We start from the raw sequence: 16,102 nt of genomic DNA, 5'->3' as shown, positions 1-16,102 counted from the left end.
GCTACTATATTTGTCCTTAGATTGAGATTGGACATTAATCCTAATACTAAAACAGTTCAATAGAATAGTTTCCAGATTCAGTAGTACTGGTAATGAATAAAATGTTCAGCTGTGGAAGTGGAGAGAGAGGTAAGCCCTTCAGTCCCATAGGACTTTAACTGGATTTTCCTTTTGTGTGGTAAATCTTGCACAGCCAATCTGTTTCCACACAGTTTATTAACTCTGACTCTGAGGTAGAAATTAAAATCAGCCTTGGTAAATACAATGGCTTTTGTTGATGTTGATTTTAATGAAACAAGCCAGTGAACGTAATTCTGTTGTTTTTCTATTTGTGGTAGTAGATGAGTGACTAGTGATTCTATATGCACTTGAAACCTTTGGCAAAATGAGGACTCTTTCTCTCCCCCTTTTGTATCATTTTTCATTAGACAGACAGCGAGGTGTTAGAGGATGCCTTTAGGACATCTCAGAATTCGTGAGATAAAGAACATAAGTTTCTAATAGAAAATGATACTCAGTTAACAATACTGTGTATTTCAAGTTTGTTCAAATTAGTCATGAATATCAGCCTGCATTCTACTGAATAAACTAATTCTTCTAGTGCAATGGCTCCAAATACCAGTAAGCATGGGTTACTGACCAAGTACCACAAGTAGCCAAGGAGTACATTTGACATGAATTAAAAGGCTCACACGTACAATCAGCCCTGAATAGTACCCAAAATAAACTGTGCATCCCAGCAGACTTTGTCCTGGAGCCATTCATGCACTGCAGATGTTCAAACTGGCATAAGGCAGAGGAAAGCTGCCTGTCAGAGAAATAAACTGAACAGGAAAAAACAAAAGCAAATGTAGGTAAAATTAGGCTAAGAACAGTTCAGAAATTCCACACAGATCAAAAGGAATCACTTATAAATAGAGAGCTTTGTGGGGTTCAGAGCTGTCCTTTTGTTGCAATACAGTGATTTAATACAAACATTTTCTGCCCATAAAATATATATTGTATCCAAATGACTGTGCTTCGGATAAAGTACCCACATCTAGATTAGAAATTACTTTGTAGATATTAGGTTGAAACTAAAGGCAGCACAGCCAAATATTCATCACTGCTCTGGATATCAAAACCATATGCAATAGCTGTATTCTGTATTTCTATGCACTGGTGCTTTATTATTAAGTGAAGCAATATCGACTCTTAACACAACACCAATCAAGAAGATAAGAAATTTGAAAATGCTTTTGAAAGATTTTTTTCATTAAGATCAGCGGAAGTCACTAGGAAGTCTTAGAAGTAAAAGGGGGCCTCCCTCAGATAAATTGGTTGAAGCCCATTCTAATGTGTAAATATCTTTCCTGAAGCAATACCACAGAAAAAAAGATGATGGTATTTCTAATTTCACTGACTAGTTCTAGGATACTGGCCATCTAATAAATTCACAGCATCTCCATATGAACTTTAATGACTGTATTACTGGAAATACGCAAATGAAAGAAGACTTAAAAATACACAGGGTAAAGTGAAGACAGGTGATGTGGACGAGGGCCTACATCTAGAATGGACCACCATGCACTACCATGGAACATGGAAAAGAAATGTTAGCAAGCTCCCTCAAGAACCAGTAGAGCAGATGTTTATAAAGGCCCTAGGATCCCTGCAGGCAAAACAGACAAAGTTGAGACATTGGCTGGAACATGTTAGAATCAGAGCTTAAGCATCTATGTTTACATGTTAGAGAAGAACAACACTGATTTTATTGATGTCTCCATATAATCCACTCGTTGATGTTCAATGCTCATTAAAATGGCAAAAGAGGAAATGTTCCAGCATTCCAATAACTTCTTATGGAGGGTTTGCTCCACTAAAATAATAATAATAATAATTAATAATAAAAAGACACCATTTTCACAAATCTGGAGAAGGCAAAGTTCCACCTGCCAATTCCTTGCAGAGTCTTAGAGATGACCTATTTGTAAAGCAACCCAAATACAAGTATACAAGACATTTCTGCAGGGCACAGATGGAGCATTTGAAAAAATTCCCCAGTTATTGCTTCACTCAATAATTTTTGCTTGTGAATTCTCAAGACATCTAACTGGTTACCAAAGTATCAGTCATGGCAATTATCATGGAAATTAGCAGGGGTATAAATCATGGAGTCTCTTGAATATCAGCTTCAATGGAATTATCTCTCTTACTGAAATATTGATATTTCTGCCTTGAAGAAGGCTGCTGTGTCTTACTTCCTGTCTCAGTTGATTGGCTGACCAGCAGTAATATAGTTTAGTTTGCATCCATTGCCTAATAGCACTGGTCAGCATTAAGTATCATGTCAGTAAGCAAATCAGCCAAGTGATAGGCATCTCACACAACTGCTATTGACATGACACATTGAAAAGGTATCATGCGACATGCCTGTCATTTCCCTGCAGATTGTGCTACATGCCACCAAATGATGCAAGTCCCTGTCACATTCTGTATAAGTAATTTCTAGTCTGTGTCCATTCCATCTCACACAGGGTGTTCAGAAATAGTTAAATAAAATGGGCCAAATTCTTTGTGGGCATCACCCCACTGAAGTCAATGGAATTATGATAGGACAGAATTTGACCCAAAGGGTATTTTTACTTACAACACTAGCTTGTTTTGATTATATGTAGATTAGTAAATGAAAATTATTGCCCATGAAATTATCACAGATGGAAAAACTACATCCCTGGATAAATGTAATCCATTGATTAGTTTATGGTTCCACGGTCCTGCAGTGATAGTCACAGGTCTACCTGCTGAATGCTGGATTTGCATTTGAATCTAAACTACTTGTGAGATGTGTTAAAATGATGTGTTGGTGAACGTTTATTGGCTACATGCAATGTTTATTTCACTATATACATGAAGTACCTTACATTCAGGAAACTTATTTTGAAATTCCTGTTTGAATTGCAAGGAAAGGAACCATATCACATAAATAATATTTGATTGGCATAACTAACTTTGTCAGAGCATCAAAGAGACAGAGCCTGAACAAATATTAATTATTTTATTATTTAAAATTGTGAAATATAGTTGAGAAATGTGTCCACATATTACTTGCCCAGTCTGTAATTGGGGCACACAATGGGGGAAATTCAGTTAATTGATGTGAAAAAATACCACAAATTTCATAACATTTTTTTTCAACCAGCCCTACTATGAGTACAGTATCTGCCAGAACTACTTTTGCTTCAAGCATCTGTCCTGTGTTTGGGGTTTTATTACCTCTGGTCATATTTTCATTGACTTGAGTGGAGTTGGATGAGGTTCTTATACAATGGCAGGCTGCTAGATAGCATAAGACCATTTCTACTATCTCTTTCCTGTTTTCAAGAGCTATACAGTTTTGCTTCTTTGTTTTTTGATGAAAAGTCTTTTATCATTTCTTATAATTTGAGAAAGTATCACACCTTAATATCATGGCCAAATGGAGCAGAAAATGTCTCTTGATTTTACTCTGACACATTTTATACTGCTCTAGTCATGAAATCATGACCCCACTGAAGTCAACAGGAATTCTTCCATTGACTTCAAAGGGGCCAGGATTTCACCTTACGTTTCCACTCTATGCTTTGTACTTCCCACTTTTAGCGTCCACTTTGTGATAGCTGATCCCGTATTTGTTGAGTCTACCCGTATTTTGCCTGTTTTACTGGGTTAAGACAATCAGAGTGAAGTTTCTGTTTAGGGATCTGTGGTAGTCTAGCTCAGTGCAGACTTGTTGTTCCCAATGATACATATATTGTTCTCTTAGGGATTTTTCCCCCCTAATGATGTAGGATTCCGTCATGTCTTTAGGTACTGCTCCATATTGGGATCGGCATGGAGCCACTCCACTCCTGTGAGAATTCTGGGAGGCATTTTGCCTTCACAAGCTCCCAGGCATACAGGCGTATGTCCCTATACTACTACCCATAAGTGGGTGCATTGTGTCTTCCTCTTCATGGCTGGCCAACTCCATTGGCTGGTGAGGAAGGAGCCACAGCATCATGGCCACAGCTTCTCCCTGGCTCTTTTTGGGCACTACTGGGGAGCAGTCATTACACTGTCTGAACACAAGGATTATAACTGTGGTTGGCTGCTGCATAGGGTTTACAAGAGTTGGAAGCTCCTTTTGCACCTATGCAGAAGCTGGCTACAATCTGGCCCTTGTAAGTAATATTTTTGGGGTGTGGTTGTTTCCTTCATTGCTCTGGAGGATACTGTTGTTGAAGCCAGCGAGTGCTGCCACATAGAAAGAAAGAAGCTGGGATACAGTTTTTAAATCCTTCTTCATTTTGGGAACCATCAAGCACAAATGTAAGAGTCATAGATTGCTATTCAAATACATTTTTTGGAGAATGCCAAATTCCCAGAGAGCTAGAGTTTAACAGCTACTGGCTGCTGTGTGGGCCTTCAGATTGTTCCACATTTGGGTGATACACATTTATGTATCTGAGTTTGGGATTAGGCAAAGAGTAGTCTTATTATACATCGACTTAGAATTCCTGAGCCCATGTATAAGCTACATACAATTGCCATTTAAGTTATAATAATCACCCCAGTTATGAACTCTGGAATGAAGCCCAAATATCATAACAAGTACTATTTCTACATAGTAATTAAAATGAAACTCTTGGAGCTAACTGAGTCATTTGGGTTACTATATTAAATGTAGTCAGAGAAGCAGGCTTTTATTATTGAAAACTCTGTTTTTTAGTTATTAAAGTAGCCCTTAAAATGAATTGCTTAATAGGATTTGAGGATCCTTTCCTTTTCAACGTACATTTCCCTCTTCTTTCTACAAGGGCTAAACATTTATTTCTGAATATACCACTGTATTCTGAGTCTGGCAAACTCTCCATCAGGATGCCATCCTATTTCTCACTTTCCTCCACATCTCCAGAGCCAACACAAACACAGGTAGGGAGGGATTCACTGCCATCTTGTTTTCCATTCTCAGAAGTGCACTCACACCAATATCCACTTTTGACTCGGTTTCATAATTCCATACTACTTGTGAATTTCTAGTAGCACAGAAATCAGATTTGTATTAAAGGTACTGTATGCTTGTGACTTTTAGCAAAGCAACCAACAAAACAAAACAAAAAACCACCACAGGTAGTATTCATACAAGCAAAATGTAAACATTGATTTGAATGTTATTTGTTTTATTATTTATCCGATTGTACTGACTGTTATTTCTGTAGGAGGTCTTTAATGTGTTTTCTTTCTCATTTTCTTTCAATATGTACCGGCTATCCCTTTTGGCTCTAGCAGTTAGCTAATATTCAGGGTCTTGCGGGCTGTTTCAGGGAGGTGTTTCTTTGATGCAATCCTGTTTATTTACAAAGAACGTACAAACTCCTGTTTCCCTGAACACAGGAATCAAATATGAAAAGACAGTTTCTTTGCTCAGAATTCCAAGCCTCTTTCTAGCCAGCACTCTGCCCAAAAGCTCATTTTTAGCTTTTCTAAGGGTCATGCTGCAAGTGCCTCTCAGGCTGGCAGTCAGGCTTTCTTGCTGCTTTCTTTGCATGCTTCTGTGATGTTTATGCTTCTTCGTTCTCTCTTTCTTGCACACATGTGTGCGCGTGCACATTCCCCTCCCCCGGAATGAAATCCCCACCCCTATGTTTGTTATCTGAGCCCTGGAAAACTCCTTGGGCCTCATGGCTTAGTCACTGCTCAGGCTTGCATGCAGTTTAGTCCTTGGCTGATGGTTTTCCATGGTTTCACCTATCACTAAACAATAGGGCATTTAGTTCCCCCATTTAGCCTGAATGGAAGATGGCTATCACACCCAACAGCTTCAACGAGATGCTGCAATTGCCCAACCCCTACCATAACACACCCATCACAACTGGACATAATTATATGTTAAAATAATATAAAACAAGTTAACAAATGTCAGCTAAGACTTATTTTCAGATATTTCCAAACATAATCTAACAATAAAACCACCCTTTTTCTCCCCTCTACCACATTTCTTTTATCCAGAGCTTCTCAGGAAGGTATTAACCCAGTAGATTTAAAAATCCAGACAGATTAGACTAAATTCTACAAGTAAATGGAATAAATGTAAGTATTTTCTCCCCTCACCCAGAGTTATATGCTGTATATTTCATTTAGGGCTTTTCACACAAACATCTTAGAATTCTTTTTGATCGCTTGGCTTCTTTCTGCCATTGTAACATAAGAAAAAGGAAGAATCTTACCATTAATAATCAGAACACACAGTAGTTGATCACTGTATATATCTGGGGATATGAAACTACTTTGAAGGTCAATATGGTGCCCTTTTATATTATGATATTTTATATATCTTTTATATATCAAGCATAGGTGCAGTAATATGCCTCTGTGAAATCTGGAAAGATGTAAGTGTGATTATCTCAAATTACTGGAACTTTTCCAAACATTTAGCTTTTAAAACTCAACTGAGATTTAATCAGCAGCTTCCCATTTTACCATCACTGCCACCATCTCTTATTCTGAATGGCACAGAAATCATGCTGAGCTTGAATTAAGATCACACTTCCCAGGCTGTTCCTGAAAGATAAAAGACTAATTGGTTTTGGCTTCTGCAAAGCCTGCAGAACACTTGGAGCTGAAGATTTTTAATCATTTTTGTTGCTGTGCATCATCCTTCCAATTACCACCAAATATGCCCTGTGCATGAGCTACTTCCTTCTACTGATTATGAACCTAGCAAAAGCAAAGTAACATTTCATTTTAAACATCTCATCATTATTAATTAATTTGGGATTTCTTACAGTAGCACTAATCACAGTGAACTCATTTGGTAAATGTGTGGATGACATATGTATTTCCATGGGTATCGACTGTGTAAAGGTATCATTAAAATAAATTGTTACTGAAAGGAAAGAAACAAAATGTGAATTAATGTAGACAGAACATTTTCGCTCTTTCTTTCTGATGGCTTTTGCAGTTTGTGTGTTTGGGAAACAATGCTAGTGTTTGAATGATCCTTTATATTTAATGGATATACTAGAGGTCAACACTGAGAAATGTAAACAACCACTGGTGATTCTCTCTCAGCATTCAAGATTGGCATGAACTGCATTCTAAACTAAGAACTACAAAGAACTGAGAAATGTAGGTGCAGAGTAAGCTGCTTCAGGGAGAAACATGGCATCAGACCCTTGCAAAGTTGGCATGGGAGTAGCCTGCTTACCACCCTATTGTGCTTCTCTGTCTGGAAACTACCACCTCAGGAAAACAAAGCAGGCCTGATTGAAGCATATTTGCCAGGGGCATGTTTGAGAAATAAGCCCTTACCTGGAGGATACTGGTATATGTTCTGTATGTTTTTTGGAAAAATATAAATCAATTCAAACAGCCTTTAGCAGTGAAACTGTCTCCAAATCCAAACTTTTCCAGAGTTTGGGGTTTTCTGATTCCTGTTTTGGATCCTTCTCTAAACAATAATCCCTCCTACTTATATTAAATGATACTGTTGGGTTACACTGACATTAGAATTCGCATTCTGGTGCCAACTGTACTTTTACCGTCTTGTCCTGCTCCAAGAATTTGTGCACATTCCAGGGTGTATCCTAATATGTCCAGTTTGGCTACACTGTGCTCTGCTTTGTAAGTAGCATAGAAAGGGGCAGAGCAGGGAGTGAGCTTACACTGTATCTACTGTATAGACAGAAAAAGACAATATGCATTAGTATGGCTGCTTTTATTTATTTAATTTATTTATCACAAACCTGGATCACAAATACAGAGGTGGGTCTAATCCTGATCCCATTGAAGCACCCCAGCAGCAAACTACCATTGACTTTCACAGGGCAGGATCAGACCCAATAATAGCATCAGCTGGTGTTTTATTTTTACACTGCACTCCCTACAAAAATAAAAAGCTGATGTGGTTAGTTATGGCCACTCCTGCTCCCATGTATGTCAACTGCAAATTTCACATGGACTCCAGTGATGCAGGAACAGGTCTGAGGGTTAGAGAAATTCATAAGCACTCAGTGTTGGCTTAACTCAGCTTCCATTAAAGTCAATGAGAGCTTCACCAACAGTTTCATTGGGAGCAGAGCTAGGTCAACGCTAAGCACTTTTGAAAATCCCACCCTAAATGTCCATTCTGACAATTCACATCTGAAGAAGAAACCCAGCCAGTTAACTTTCTATTAAAGTGGCATGTTTGCACAGAAGAGCATATTAAAGGGAATTACTGCTTCTTTAATAGTTGTCATTGTTATAAACCAATGACTAGAGTTTTTTTTCAGCTGCCTCCATAATTTCCCTGTACTAACAGCTCGACAACGGTAGCATGGCTAAATGCTTCCTGCAGAAACTCTGTTGTTAGTTTAATACTAACTCTTCCAGTTACTATTTTTTTAGATTACACAGAAGTTGTTGACAGTACAAGTTATTTTCTTGCATAGATCGTAAGTGAGAGGGTGACAGATATAAAAAGAAGGAAATGCAGCAGAGTTGAGGCAGTATAGCTGATGAGTGACAGCAGGTATTGTTGCTATAAAGTTACATTAATAATTTTGTTTGAATCAGTTCATTCTCATTGGCCTGCCTTTCCTCAAATAATTCACATTTTAATCTAATAGTGGCAGTAAATTATTCTATTTCTCAATTCTTTTATCCTGGTTGACCACATTTCTGTAAATGGCATTCTGTAAATGTTTGCAACCATAGTGATTAACTATATTTATTGACTGTAATCACAAGTATTATGAGCAGATTTCCATCATAGTTTGATTCACCAAATCAGGATATTTTCCTGATACCAACGAAGAAATCGGACACACTATAGCACACCTTCAAAGCACAGCAATTTTAGGAATATTTGTTATCTGATATCACAGAGTGTGCTTTCTACAGCTGCAGTGGGAGCACATGTTTTCTTCTCTTTGTTTACTGAGGTTTTCAATCAAAAAATCAACAGGAAAGATCTTTTGAGTGGGTGTATCAGAGAACCTTAGAATTGTTAGAGCTGGAAGTGACCCACTGTGGGCTATCTGGTAGAGTAGTTATCAACCTTTTTCAGTGCAGACCCCAACAAAAAACAAACTACCCACAGTTTCTTCTTGCAACCCAGCTGTGGAGTTGGGGCCATGACAAAAAATGTTGGCTGGTTTGGGTGCTGGGGATTGTCTCAGAAGTACCAGTCAGCTAGAGTGAATATTGACCAGAAAGCTAGAGTGAATATTGACCAGAAAGTTAGGGTGAATGTTGATGGACCCATTGTCAGGTCTGAAGCTGAGCAAGCATTTTACTCTCTTTGTTGACATAGTAGATTGGCATCTAGGAAGCTGATGGCAACACACAGGGAATTAGGATAACTTGAGGAGCTATGGCAATTGAGGCAGAAGAGCTCATATCAAAACAGAATGGTCAGGATTTAGATAATGTAACAGTGAATATTGTTGAATGAGCTGGATGCCAAGTCTAGACAGATCCTCTCAATGGTATTGCTGTGTACTGCATCAACCTCCATCCTGAGATTACTATTCTGGATCTCAACAAAGATTATTCTGATCTTCACCCAACCTTAAAAAGTTTGGTTTTATTTTGAAAAGCCAATCTAAAATTGTATTTTTTAAAACCCAAAAGACAATGCAACTGTAACTCTTGCTAATGCCTCAGAGGGCAATTGTGAGCTATTTAGAAGGAACTAGTCAGGCCAGAGTACTGGAGGCTATGATTAAAATGATCATTTGGCTGTCACCCATTTGGAACATATTGCAGAACTGAGTCGGGCTGATGTAGGCCAAGTTAGGGGCATTTTTAAGGTGATCAATTAAGCTCAGTAGTTTTGGGGGCACACAATTTCGTGATGGACTTAATCGCTATGATGACTGAAGTATCCTTTTTTTCAAGGAGTTGATCACTCATTTGTAAAAGTTAGAAAGTGCTATGTTAGAACTCATGGCTAGAAAGACAATCCCAACCCTTATGTCTGAAAACATATCTTTAGAGATGGCAAATCTGAAGGGATAAATATTTCCAGGTCTCTAGAGGCAAAGCTGCAGAAAAATCAGACCTATCTGCTTGGAACTGCATTTGAACATACGGGTGCTAAATTCTTTGACTGTACTCCCTGGCCTAATGGTAAGAAAGAACAGGCGCATTATAGCAGTGTACAAACTGACAGTCTGCAAGAGAATTTTACTAAGATGGGTAATTTGTGAATAGGAAAAGAGAGCATCCTACCTCTGTGGCTGCCTCTAAACTTAATCCATCTATTGTTAGATGATCATATTATAATGGCCAGGCCAACACCTCCTGGGCTACTGAATACATTAGGGATATCCTCATGTTCCATCTGAATCTGTGTTGTGTTGCCAAAAAATATCCCAAAAACTGCACTAAATCTTACTTCTGAACTATGGACTATATGCTCCTCCTGCTCATGCAGCTTGGAGGGGACAGAAAGGACCAAGTATCACAGAGAAGAGTCCTCACATGAGGATTCATGGTATTTTCTTCTCCACTGAGAGCTACCTGCCTTCCCTTAGCAGTTACTGTAATCGATTTCTGGTGTGCCCAGCCAATGGAGGGGCTGATACTGGTGCCATAGGAAGGCAAAGTCTAGAAATGACCCACTGTTCATGGTGTATTGCCCTTCAAATCCTTTAAAAGTAACAATGCATAAAACATCTTAAGTTACTATTGATTGGAGCAGTAACTCCCCGGCCATGGATTTAGCCCTGGTGAAGGGGCATGTCCTTATGGAGAGATCCTGCATGACATGTAGCCAGGATGATGGCTGGGAGACCTGTGGAAGGTTGGACTTACATGGGATTCTCTGTGGATGGCAGCATGCAGCCTTTTGTTTGCTATTCCCCATCCCACAATTGTTAGGGTGACCATATGTCCTGTTTTGGCCAGGACATTTTTTAAGCCCTGTCCTGGCCGTCCGACTTTTTTGGCAAAAGTGGGCATTTGTCCCATTTGCTCTTTCCAACTTGATCAATTAGTAAGAGCAAATGGGACAAATGCCCACTTTTGTCAAAGAAGTGGGGTGCAGAGGAATGTGCGGAGGGGGGTGAGCGGTGACGCCAGTCCCATGAAGGGGGCAGGCAGGGCTCAGGCGAGCAGCAACACCAGCCCCACGTGGAGTGGGGAGACCCGGATGAGTGGCTCAAGCCAGCCCTGCATGGGCGGTGGTGGGGTGGATCGGGCTAGCCCCATACAGTGTCCCGTTTTCCCTTTGGGAAATATGGTCACCCTAACAATTGTGCTTCTGCTATCTAAACATCCAAGAGGGGCTGATTCCACAGCTGACGCTAGCTCAGGAGCTGTAGTCTTTTTGTGCCTTTTAAGTTACACAATTTGTCAGTACGTGACCAAACCTATGAGAGATGCGCTCCTTGAGAACCAAGATTGTTCACAAAATATCAGAGCACTAGAAACACCGATGAGTAAAGAGTCTGATCCCATCATCCCTATGAAATAAACATTTTGTTAATACCGCTGGATTACATTTAAGAAGGGATAATTATTACAGAAACAGGAAACATTGCCCAGAGAGACAAACACACTAAAAGTTTCTGGTTGACAGCAAAGTTCATGTACAGATCTTTCAAAGAGAACACTTAATCCTTACAAGGCTAAAGATATGGGCGGCGATTTCCCCATTGTGAGTGTCATGGGGTAACACTGGCCTTTTAAGAGGGCAGAGGCCAGTGCACCTGTGATTGGGCAGGTGACCCCCCCCCCATTACTCTTAAAAGAGGGCACCTGGGCCCTAGAGGGAGGAAGCTGTAGAGGGACTGCAGAGAGTGAAAAGTCTCCTGCAGAAAAGACCCTTAGACATCAGGAGAGTTTTGAGACAGTACCAGGGAGGGGGACAGGGGACTGTGCCGAGCTTCTAGGGAGAAGCCTATTTTTGGATTTTCTTGAACTTTAATCCAGTCAAACCAGACCCTAAGGAGACATATTACTGAATGTAAAGAAAGGGCTTATCTTCACTGTGTTTCACTCCAAACTATGGGGGTGGGAACTGCAGAGCACACCAAAATGTTATGATCTAACTGTCATATGTGGGCACTGCTGGCGTGAACTAAAAGATATTCAGTTCGCATTAACATAGTAGTGTTTGAAAGAGGACTACGTTAATACAAATGAAATAGGTACCTTTTAGTTTGTGCCAGCAGTGTTCACACAGGGCAACTGAGCACATTTTGGTGCGCTCTGCAGTTCATACCCCCATAGTTCACACTATGGTGCAGTGTACACATAGCCAAAGACTTTTTGGAGTTCTTAAAAGGCCTGAAAGAGGAAACACGCCCCTCCTCCCACTCCCCACCAAAGCCATAAAAGGACACTCAGATGGTGTCTGCCTAGGTTTGCCAACCCTCCAGGATTTGCTTCGAGTCTCCTGGAATCAGTGTCAATCTTCCAGTGACTATTGAAAGCAATCCGGGAGATTTTAATAGGATATTTTAAGAAAATGACATTACATCATATTTGGGGGGAAAATCTCCCGGAATAGCTTCAGTCAGACTTGGCAACCCTATGACTGCCTGTCACAGTGGAACACAATCACCAAATGAGGGAGATTTGGCAGCACTAATTGAAACAAGCCTTAATGACAGAAGAGATAATCAGCACTGCTGTCCAACCGAGCAGAAGACCAAGACTTCACACTTAGTTGTCTAACAAGACAACTGGTCTCTTAAATTTTGGGGTATGGTTTCATTCACAAGTAAATTAAAATGAAATATTGTTTCTGCTATGAATATCTACAGGTAATTTTCTTTTGGCGGTTATTGTGCCAGGGTTTCTCAATCTTATTCTCTTCTTTCATATATTTGACTCTCACTTGGTCTTATATTTAGCTTTGTCCTAGCTTTAATATTCATTAAAATGTCACTGTTACCACCTGTTTGAGACAGAGAGTCAGATACTATGTAATTTATTTCAGTCAAGTAAGAATTCCAGAGCATAAATAATATTATAGATAGTGTCACCTGCCAACACCCAGGAAATCATAGACAATAGGTAGAAAATAGGCCAATAGGTAGAATAATAAGCCAATAGGTAGTGTGACAAAGTTCCTCCTCTACCTTGGTGGGTCTTGCGCTTCTTGGCAGATTTGCTTGCCTTGGAGCTTCACAACGGCCCTCAGTTTGGCCGTTTTCATGAGCCCACAGTCCAGGTCAACTCCTCCTGTGTCTGACCAGGAGTTGGGAGGTTTGGGGGGAAGCCAGGCCCGCCCTCTACTTCGGGTTCCAGCCCAGGGCCCTGTGGAATGCAGCTGTTTAGAGTGCCTCCTGGAACAGCTGTGCAACAGCTACAACTCCCTGAGCTACTTCCCCATGGCCTCCTCCAAACACCTTCTTTATCCTCACCATAGGACCTTCCTCCTGGTGTCTGATAATGCTTGTACTCCTCAGTCCTCCAGCAGTATGCGTTCTCACTCTCAGCTCCTAGCGCCTCTTGCTCCCAGCTCCTTACACACGCACCACAAACTGACGTGAGTTCCTTTTTAAACCCAGGTGCCCTGATTAGCCTGCCTTAATTGATTCTAGCAGTGTCTTGATTGGCTGCAGGTGTTCTAATCAGCCTCTCTGTCTTAACTGTCTCCAGAAGGTTCCTGATTGTTCTGGAACCTTCCTTGTTACCTTACCCAGGGAAAAGGGACCTACTTAACCAGGGGCTAATATATCTGCCTTCTAGTACTTTCCTGTAGCCATCTGGCCCGACTCTGTCACAGTAGAAAATAGAAAATACAATAAAATCCCACCTGCTGGCTCTGATTCTGGGCTACAGCTGTGCTGAGCTCAATGTACCCAAGAGCGTAAGGTCAAACGTGGCTTTCAATAAATTCTGTGGCTGCCAGGGACTGGTTTGGCCCCTCAGAAAAAACTAGAATAATCCCAAGGATTTCTCTAATTTACACCCTTGCTATAATTGCCCCTCGGGATCATCTTATATCCCATAATAGCTAGAGTGCAGGAAAAATGCTTATTTTCCAAGAGGCTCTAATTGCTATGATGAACATAAGCTTTCTTTACCAGAAATAGATCCCCATCACTTGTTCTTTCCAAGTAATGATGCCAGAATCGTATGTTGATCTAACTCTTTTCTCTAGGAATTACTATCTTAACAGGTTGGTACTTCATTGTACAAAGATACAGAAAAAGAGTGCTACAGATGGCCAAAGAAGCAGGGTCAAATCCTGGTCTGAGTTCCATCAGTTACTATTATTATACTGTGTTATTATTTATTATTATTGTTAATCCTTATGAAGGAGGAGAGTGGAAAAATTTATAAGTAAATATTTCTCCTATCCAGAGCACTGGAGCTGAAAATGAACACAGAAGAAAAACCAAGTTATTTGTTTAAACTGTAGGAGATGTCATCCATAATTTGCTTTTGCATATACTTCATTTCTGTGATCCAAAATGAACACTTGAAGAAAAATGAACAGCTGAAATGACTCTTATTAAGCTGGGAAGTATAAATATTGACAGCTCAACTAGTCAAAATGCAGCTATGGAGACACAAAAACATTTTTCATAATTTTAAAACTTTTCCCCCCTTACGTTTTCCATACTTCCTTGAAAGCTTGAAACTGAATCTGTTTCCTTAACCCATTCATAGAATAATAGAATTGTAGGACTGGAAGGGACCTTGAGAGGTCTTCTAGTTCAGTCCCCTGCACTGAAGGCAGGACTAAGTATTATCTAGACCATCCCTGACAGGTGTTTGTCTAATCTGCTCTTAAAAATCTCCAATGACGGATATTCCACAACCTCCCTAGGCAATTTATTCCAGTGCTTAAACACCCTGACAGTTTGGAAGATTTTCCTAATGTCCAACCTAAACCTCCCTTGTTGCAATTTAAGCCCATTGCTTTTTGTCCTAACCTCAGAGGTTAAGAGAATAATTTCTCTCCCTCCTCCTTGTAACAACCTTTTATGTTCTTGAAAACTGTTATCATGTCCCCTCTCAGTCTTCTCTTCTCCAGGCTAAACAAACCCAATTTTTTCAATCTTCCTTCATTGGTCATGTTTTCTAGACCTTTAGTAATATTTGTTGCTCTTCTCTAGACTTTCTCCAATTTGTCCACATCTTTCCTGAAATGTGGTGCCCAGAACTGAACACAATACTCCAGTTGAGGCCTAATCAGAGCAGAGTACAGCAGAAAAATTACTTCTTGTGTCTTGCTCACAACATGCCTGCTAATACATCTCAGAATGATGTTTGCTTTTTTTTGCAACAATGTTACACTATTGACTCTCATTTAGCTTGTGATCCACTATGACCCTCCCCCCCCACAGATCCCTTTCTGCAGTACTCCTTCCTAGGCAGTCATTTCCCATTTTGTATGTGCGAAACTAATTGTTCCTTCCTAAGTGAAGAACTTTGCATTTGTCCTTATTGAATTTCATCCTACTTACTTCAGACCATTTTTCCGGTTTGTCCAGATCATTTTGAATTTTAATCCTATCCTTAACAACACTTGCACCCCTTCCCAGCTTGGTATCATTTGCAAACTTTATAAGTTTACTCTTTATGACATTATCTGAATCATTGATGAAGATATTGAACAGAACCAGACCCATAACTGATCCCTGCAGGACCACACTTGATATGCTCTTTTAGCTTGACTGTGAACTAGTGATAACTACTCTCTGGGAATGGTTTTCCAACCAGTTATGCACCCACCTTTTAGTACAACCCATCTAGGTTGTATTTCCCTAGTTTGTTAATGAGAAGGTCATGTGAGACAGCATCAAAAGCCTTACTAAAGTCAAGATATACCACATCTACTGCTTTCCCCCTATCCACAAGGCTTGTTACCCTGTCAAAGAAAGTTATTAGGTTGGTGTGACATGATTTGTTCCTGACAAATCCATGTTACTTATCACCATATTTTCTTTTAGGTGTCTGCAAATTGATTGCTTAATTATTTGCTCCATCATTTTTCCAGGTACTGATGTTAAGATGACTGGTCTGTAATTCTCTGGGGTGTCCTCAGTCCCATTTTTATAGAATGGCACTATATTTGTCCTTTTCCAGTCCTCTGGAATCTCACCTGTCTTCCTTGACTTTTTGAAGATAATCACTAATGGCTCAGATATCTCCG

The sequence above is a fragment of the Chelonia mydas genome, chromosome 5 (assembly GCF_015237465.2).
Source record: "Chelonia mydas isolate rCheMyd1 chromosome 5, rCheMyd1.pri.v2, whole genome shotgun sequence".
Lineage (NCBI taxonomy): Eukaryota > Metazoa > Chordata > Testudines > Cheloniidae > Chelonia > Chelonia mydas.
The sequence above is the reverse complement of the archived record's forward strand: the minus strand, read 5'-3'. Positions refer to the sequence as shown.